The 7,500-nt window shown below is 38.8% G+C and overlaps 1 pseudogene across 1 annotated transcript in view; it reads right to left on the bottom strand.

The window, feature by feature from the left end:
- Window positions 1-7,500, bottom strand: part of LOC308373374 (transmembrane protein 150A-like) — a 56,781-nt pseudogene that overhangs the window by 30,038 nt on the left and 19,243 nt on the right. The gene's annotated exons all lie outside the window — the stretch shown is intronic.

The raw sequence follows: 7,500 nt of genomic DNA, 5'->3' as shown, positions 1-7,500 counted from the left end.
GATTCTGGGATGAGTTATTACTGCGCTTATCAATTTCCCATTACATTTATCATAACTGGTTTTCAGGCACAGACCCAACACTGGTGGATGTGTTTCTGTCCCCCACGGTACCTAAACATCATGAACAGTCTGTTCAGCCTCCTACCCTCTGGAAGAAGGTATAGGAGCCTCCGTTGCCGCACCACCAGACTTAGAAATGGCTTCTTACACCAAGCTGTCAGGAAGCTAAATTCTCTCCCCTCACTCCCCCCAGCCATATCCTCCAGTCTGAAAGAAAGCTGAACCCCCTAACCCCCCGCCCTCCCCCCCAAAAATAACTCAGGACACTGCACTTTTAGAACTTGTTGACATTTAAGATACTTATTTATGAATATCTATGTTTGCTTAGTTTCAGGAAATGTCTTGTCTATCTGTTGTGCCTGTGCACTTTATATGTTTTACCGTGGGAGAGTGGGAAACGTTCTATCGATTCCTTTGTATGTCTTGACGTATTAAGTTATTGGCAATAAAGCTACTTTGACTACTTTGACTGTTGCATTGGAACTAGCAGAGGCATTCCACTGCAGGCAGGTCAGAGCGTATTACTCAGCCGGAAGCCTTCGGGTTTCAATTTCTCAGAGCATAATAACTCTGTCTTTGCTTGCTAAACAGGAAGGCTGACTGAGGCTGAGAGGAATGACAGCCTGGAAGGGCCACAGAAATGAAGACATTTGAAATGTAGACATTTGGAAACTGGAAAGGGAAGCGTAGCTGATCAGCTTCCCCAAGCGTGCAGGCACAGGTTCAGGTATTGCAGAACCATGTTGCTCACCAGCTCCAACACAAACAGCTGGCTTCTCAACAGGAGGGCCAGAACATTAGCTTTCAGGAAGGCTTGGATGTTTTTCCTCTGCATACATTTCCCTTCGGCATAAAACTTCGGCATTTCAAAGTCAAACTCAAACCTCAGTGTGTTTGGGCAAGGGAGGGTGAGGTAGGGTGGACTGTGGAGCCGGCATTTTAATTCCCAGACAGACGGACGGATTATGAGGGGGCATTATTGGGGTCAGTACAGTTACAGTTAAAGCTGAATCACCTTCGGTTAAAGCAATTATTGTGCAATGCAAAGTTGGCAGCAAGCACTGGTGACACAAGAGTTAAGAAAGAAAGAGAGAAATAGAGAAAGAGAGAGAGAGTGTTACGGGCCTGGTATTTGTTGTTTGTCTGTGCTCACTGTTTGCCTTATTGCAGATGCCTTGGCTGTCACCTGCAATCACTGGTGATTACCTGCAGGTGCCAGCTGCCTTTAAGAACTCTCACACTGCTACTGCTTTCCGGGCGGCAGGACAAGCACCCTGCTCACCACTAACCTTTTCCCTTATAGTTAATAATACACTGGTTAAAATAAGTTTTTGTCTCCGTGTTCTCCTTCCATAGAGCCGGGTCGTAACAATTGGGGGCTTGTCCGTATTTTTATATAATTTAGTTTTCTGTTATTTATATTCCCCTAGATTTGTGATTTAGTTTTCTTTGCTTATGGAGTGGTGCAAGGCAGTTGCAGTTGGTGTGACTTCCCTCCTTCAGTTTGGTGAGTGTGGCTGTTGAAGTAAGGGGCAGTGTTCCAACTGGACACTAGTCCTTCCAACGGTTCACTCTTTTGTTATTTTTCCTTTTTTTGTTTTTGAGGCTATCCTATGGTGGGGGCACACGTCAGGTTCTTGCCGTGGGCTGCATTGTTGGTGTGTGTGTGTGTGTGTGTGTCTGCATTGTTGGTTCACTGTGGAACTCTGTGTTCAGTGTTTAAAGTCGCCTCGAGCCTGGCATGCCTCCGAACACAGTTTAGTTTGATACGTATCCAGGGATTACTTTATGTGCTAATTCAGTGGTTCTTAACCTTATTGGAGGCACTGAACCCTGCAAGCTTCATCAGTGCATTCGCCGAACCCTTCGTAATTTGAAAAATAAAATATGATTTCTTCCAAACATAGGTATGTATAAAAACGGCCCCACATAGCTAGTCTGAACCTGGCTATACTGTGTGTGTCTTGACTCCTGCCGAACCCCTGAGAGTGACTCAACGAACCCCTGGGGTTCGATCAAACCCACATTAAGAACCACTGTGCTAATGTGTAAATCATCACTGATTTTTGAGAATAGCACTTAACAAACACTCACCTTTTTTTTTTGGCTGGGGGAGAGGAGGGAGCATTTTGTGATAAGTTAGGAGCTGTTCTACAAAGTCAGTTTTCTGAGATAAACACCACCTGTTGAACAAGTTCTCGTTCTCTCTTACAAATTCAACATAAGTTTTCCTCTCTTGTTTCATATAGCTCCTGAAACGCTGACGATAAGCCTCAGGGACCAGCTCATATGCTTGTTCAATACTTTAGGCAGAATATGACTCCTGTGCCTTCCCCACAAGAACACTCTGTAACAGCAATGTACAAAATAGTTCAGGCCACTTTGAAGTTGTGGCCCCACGTTTCAAATGAGGGAAATACCTCTCAATATCTTTAACTAAATTCTTGAAAAGACAAATTCTTGTCCTGGTGGCAGAACAAGCACCTTGCTCTCCACTCACCTTTTCCCTTATAGTTACGTAATAAATACACTGGTTAAGATACGTGTTTTATCTCCATGTTCTCCTTATGTTGCTCCCCTAGAGCCGGGTCGTAACAAAAAGAGAGAGAGAGATCCAGGTGCCCCTTTTTTAGGTGATCCCAGAATGCCAACAGGTGTGCCACCAAGTCACCAACTCCATCCAAAACCTACCTATGCATCAGTGGTAACTAATCCTATGTCACAAAATGTAAATAACCAACAGATAAGAGAGTTTGTCACACTGCTATGCAACAAGTTACTTTGTTAATTAACAACAGAATCAATATAGGGATTACATGTATGTTGAAATATTCATTGTTAGTATGTGTGTGTTTCTGTATGTCTGTATACATATCGCTTATGTATGTGTTTGGTTGTGTGTGTGTGTGTGTGTGTGTGTGTGTGTGTGTGTGTGTGTGCGCGTGCGTGAGTGCGTGTGTGTGTGTATGTGTATGTGTGCGTGTGTGTATTTGTGTGTGTGTGTGTGTGTGTATGTGTGTGTGTGCGTGACTGTAACAGGTTGTGAACGTAAATATGCATATGCATTGTGTACAGCCCATATGGATGAGTTGTGCATATGTAGGTGTGTGTGTATGTGTCTGTGTGTGTGTCTGTGTGTATGTGAGTTTGTGTGTACTGTGGTTGTTTTAATTATACAAGTATCCCGTATATGAAAAAAATAATAATAATAATAATAATAATAATAATTTAATGGTTACTAACCAGATGTAGGACTTTCTTTATATTTTGTTATTAGTTTTTCTTTTCTCTTTATCCATTCAACTTAAAATTTGAATATATATTGTATATATATATATATATTGTATACTGTATGTTTTATGTATACTGTATGTTTTTTTTTTTTTAAGGAGTCCTACACAGACAGCACTGTACACATCTTGATGACCTGACTCAACATTTCACTGCAATAACTACAAATTATTTACACTCATAATTGCTTCTTTTAAAATAAGTACTTGGAATATTCAAGGTTTACATTCGTCCACTTTCGGTTATAAAACAACCAACCCTGATTTTTTAAATAGTATTAAGAACATAGATATCCTTATTCTATTGGAGACTTGGGGAGATGGATCTGATCATTGTCCACATAATTATATAGAAATGTCATTGCCCTCACTCAAGCAAAGGCATATAAAAAATGGAAGAAATTCAGCAGGTACTGTAATCTGGTTCAAGGCTGAATACAAAAACAAAATAACATTTATCAAAAAGGGGAATACACACTTGTGGCTCAAAATTAAAAAAGAACTTCTAAATTTATGCCTAGACCTCTATCTCTGTGTAGTGTATATACCTCCATCAACCTCACCATATTACGACAAGAGCCTTTTTGAGACTCTTATAAGCGAAACAAATCATTTCCAATCGGTGGGAAAAATATTACTCTGTGGTGATCTCAATGCCAGGATCGGGAAAGAAATAGACTATGTTACCATAGAAGGAGACAACCATATATGTAATAAAACAACTCTGTACAACCAACAAGTCCATACACAGAGGCAAAGTTTCGACAGTATCACCAATGCCAGTGGAGCTAAACTGTTACAATTGTGCAAAAGCCTAGGCGTGTACATTGTTAATGGTAGATTTAGAGGAGATTCCCTTGGGAGTTTTACATTTCACTCTAACCTTGGTAGCTCTGTGGTTGACTACAACATCACTGACCTTGACCCAGAACTCATAACAGCATTTATGGTAATGCCACAGCTACCATTTTCTGATCACTGCCAGGCAATACTTCATCTAAAATGGTCAGAGACCCAATTAGATCCCCAAAAACCAGAGCAAAAACTCTTCCCCTTACCTAAAACGTTCCGTTGGACGGAGAGAAAAATAGCATTATATACAACAGCCATACAGGATCGCGACATTGAATCTAGAATTGAAAATTTCATATCAACTCAATATGAATATGATGAAAATAGTGTGAACATGGCCTGTGCTCAATTAAATAACATATTTACCAAATTAGCTAACAAATCTAATTTTAAACAAACAAATAAATCGAAGAAAAAAACAACAAAAGGAAAAGAAGAATGGTTTGACAGGGATTGTGAATTATCTAGGATAACATTAAGACAGCTTTCTAATCATAAACACCGAAACCCAAATGATATGGAAGGTAGAGTAAATTATCATCTTGAACTAAAACACTATAAAACATTATTACGAAACAAAAAGTTTGAATATATGAACAGAGAACTAAACAAAATTGAACAATCAATAAACCAAAACACATTTTGGTTAAACTGGAAAAAGCTAACAAAAACAGATAAATTTGAAACACCAATCAAAAATGGAAATATATGGCTGTCTTACTTTAAAAACCTTTACCAGAACCCAGAAAGCCACAAACTCATGCCTGAACAGCAAGCAATAATATCCAAACAAGAATCTTTAGAAAAAACCATTAAAAAATACCAAAATCCCCTGGACTTCCCCATTACTATCACAGATGTAAAAGACCACATTAAAAAACTAAAATCTGGCAAAGCATGCGGAACCGACTGTATCTCCACAGAGATGCTGAAATTCAGTAATTTAAAGATACAAGAGGCCATAAAGAAACTTTTTAACCTGACACTACAAAGTGGATTCTACCCCTCCTCTTGGAACATAGGCCTTTTCACCCCTATTTTCAAATCTGGCGACAAATTCGACCCAAATAGTTACAGAGGCATTTGCATCACAAGCAACTTGGGGAAATTATTCTGTAGCATCATTAACAGCCGCATGATTACATTTATTGACGATCAAAACATCCTAAGTAAAAGCCAAATTGGTTTCCTACCAAAATCTCGTACATCCGACCACCTCTACACACTCCAGACGCTAATAAATAAACACGTACATCAGTCCAAAAAGCAAAAAATATTTGCATGCTTCGTAGATTTTCAAAAAGCATTTGACAATATCTGGCACAGAGGTTTGCTCTTAAGACTCTTAGAAATTGGAATTGGAGGCAAAACCTATGATCTAATCAAATCAATGTATGAAAATAATAAGAACAGCATTAAAATAGAAAATAAAAGAACTGATTTTTTTAGACAAGGCCAAGGAGTTAGACAGGGTTGCAGCCTAAGCCCCACATTGTTTAATATATATATTAACGAACTAGCCACAATGTTAGAGAATTCGACAGCACCAGGTCTAAATTTACATGACAAAGAGGTAAAATTTCTAATGTATGCAGATGATTTGATCTTACTGTCACCTACAGAAGAAGGTTTAAGACAGAGTCTCTCCATCCTACATGAATTTTGCCAAATTTGGTCTTTAAAAGTAAATTTAGGAAAGACAAAAATAATGATATTCCAAAAAAAAGCAAGATCAACGCAAAGTAAATTTCAATTTAAATTAGGCCCTAATATCTTAGAACACACAACTAGCTACACATATTTAGGACTAGTTATAAATGCCTCAGGCAACTTTAACACTGGCATACAAATACTCAGAGACAAAGCTCGAAGAGCATTCTATGCAATTTACAAAACTATAAATAAATTTCAACCATCAATCAAAATTTGGCTAAAAATAATTGACTCTGTCATTACACAGATCCTCCTATACAGCTCAGAAATTTGGGGGCCAGCTTTAATCCTATCAAAAAAATCTTGGGATAAATCCCAAATAGAAATTTTACATATGGAGCTGTGTAAAATCCTCTTACAGGTGCACAGAGGTACATCCAACCACGCCTGCAGGGCCGAATTAGGTAGTTTCCCTATGTCCCTGGCCATCACAAAAAGATCAATTAAATTCTGGATGCATTTAAAAAATTCAGACCCCCAAAACCTAAATCATAAAGCACTGCTTGCAAACTCAACAAAACCAGACAGCGATAACCTCTTAAATTTGGTTATTAACAGCAATGACATTAGTGACACAAAACCAATACGACTAAAAGAAATCCACAACAAAAACAAAAAAGCCTACACTTCCCAATGGCTACAAGATGCCCAACACAATAAGAAAATGAATTGTTACCTTAGATTAAATCGAAAATATGAATTAGCAAATTACCTGACTGAATTAAAACAACCACAAAGTCGTTACCTAACAAAATACAGATTGGGCGACCATAAACTTCAAATTGAAACTGGACGGCATAGAAGATCCTGGCAAGAGAGTCACCTAAGAATTTGCTCCCACTGTGACCTCATGGAGGTCGAGGATGAGAAACATTTCCTTCTGAGGTGCACCAAAAACACCCGACTTAGAAATATCTTTTACCCTAAATTTCTTCAAAAATGTCCTCAATTTGCAGGACTTGATGAAGAATCAAAAATGAGAGCCCTCCTAGGTGAGGATGAACGGACAGTGCAGATCGCAGCACAGTTTGTATATGGGTGCCACAAGCTGAGAGAAGGCATATAGGTGACAAAGATCAGACATCCAACCCTAGTCTATATATATTATTTTGTTGATTTGTTGATTATTATTATTTTTATTCAACTATTTTTTGTCTTTATGTATGTGTATATAATATGTATGTATGTGTATGCTTTGGCAATAGTGTTGGAAAACATTCATGCTAATAAAGCTTCTTTGAAATTGAAAATTGAAATTGAGATCGCGAGAGAGAGAGAGAGAGATCGAGAGAGAGAGAGATCGAGAGAGAGAGAGAGAGATCGAGAGAGAGAGAGAGAGAGAGATCGAGAGAGAGAGAGAGATCGAGAGAGAGAGAGAGAGATCGAGAGAGAGAGAGAGAGATCGAGAGAGAGAGAGAGAGATCGAGAGAGAGAGAGAGAGATCGAGAGAGATCGAGAGAGAAAGAGCCTGCCATAACCTGAGGGACAGCCAGTAAGGCCACAGAATGCCAAACTATGTATGTTTTTTTGTTGTTGTTATTTTTGGAATAATCTTTTGTTGATTTGTTGATTATTTTTATTCAAC

This window comes from Sprattus sprattus (assembly GCF_963457725.1).
Source record: "Sprattus sprattus genome assembly, chromosome: 12".
NCBI lineage: Eukaryota > Metazoa > Chordata > Actinopteri > Clupeiformes > Clupeidae > Sprattus > Sprattus sprattus.
This window is presented reverse-complemented; position numbering and strand designations above follow the sequence as displayed.